Here is a 1,060-nt window from a genome sequence, read left to right as displayed (position 1 = left end):
TATAATGTATATAATGAAAACAAATATTCTATTTCTAGTTGGAATTATTTATATGCATCCATTATTCGAGTGCAATGATTATTTAATTAAATATAATATAAAATATATCCCGTTGGTAGTTCCACGACATTGGTAATTTATGGTAATTTAAGGAAATTTGTATAAGTCGGTTACTTCCACGACCTTTTTGTAATGAATGATATACTTATGCAAATTATATTATTTTAATTTTTTTTTAATCAAAAAAGGTTTAGTGTTAATATCAGATTGCTTGAAATCGTTACGTTTTATTTGTACGTAATGTATTTTGATGAATTTCAGGATCCATTATTCTTAAAAAATCAAAGGTTCAATCATTTTATTATTTCATTGCTTACTTCTCGAACATTCTTGAGTTATCTTTATTTGTATTAATTAATTAAACTTCACAATGTAATTGCTTAAAATAAATTATTACCATTTATAACAATATTCTCTTAAAATAATGCTAGAAAGTTGTGGTTTTTTTGTTAAATTTAACAATTCATTATTATTTTAAACAATATTCTCTTTAAATGTGCCTAGCTTGTTACAGTTTTTTGTTAAACTTTCGACAGATTGTACACTTTTTACTTAGAGGAGGTAATAATTAAAGCAATTTATCAATACAAATTGCTTAAACAATTAATTACTATTTAAAACTAACTAATCCTAATTTAATGCGAGACAGTAGCTTACAACTACCTTCTCCTACAGTGATGCTTTTTTTTAATGTTTTTTTTTAATTGTTTCATTTTTGTCGACTTTTCCATTAAAGTGAAATTATGATAATTCTGTTTAGATACCCTAATTGTTTAAACAATTTCGAATCGTTTACAACTATCTTTACCTAAGTGATGCTTACTAGCTCCATTGTTTAGTTTTTAAAAAGTTTTTGTTAATTTTTTAGTCCGTTCTCCTAGGTAGTTTTAAATTTTTTACTTTTCAGCCACATTTCAATTGAAATTAGGTAATATTTAATGGAATTTAAGAAACGTAATTGTTTAAAAAATTATATGTCTCATAAAAAGGTCAGAAAACT

Source organism: Belonocnema kinseyi, chromosome 5 (assembly GCF_010883055.1).
Source record: "Belonocnema kinseyi isolate 2016_QV_RU_SX_M_011 chromosome 5, B_treatae_v1, whole genome shotgun sequence".
Classification (NCBI taxonomy): Eukaryota; Metazoa; Arthropoda; class Insecta; order Hymenoptera; family Cynipidae; genus Belonocnema; species Belonocnema kinseyi.
Note: the sequence above shows the minus strand (reverse complement) of the source record.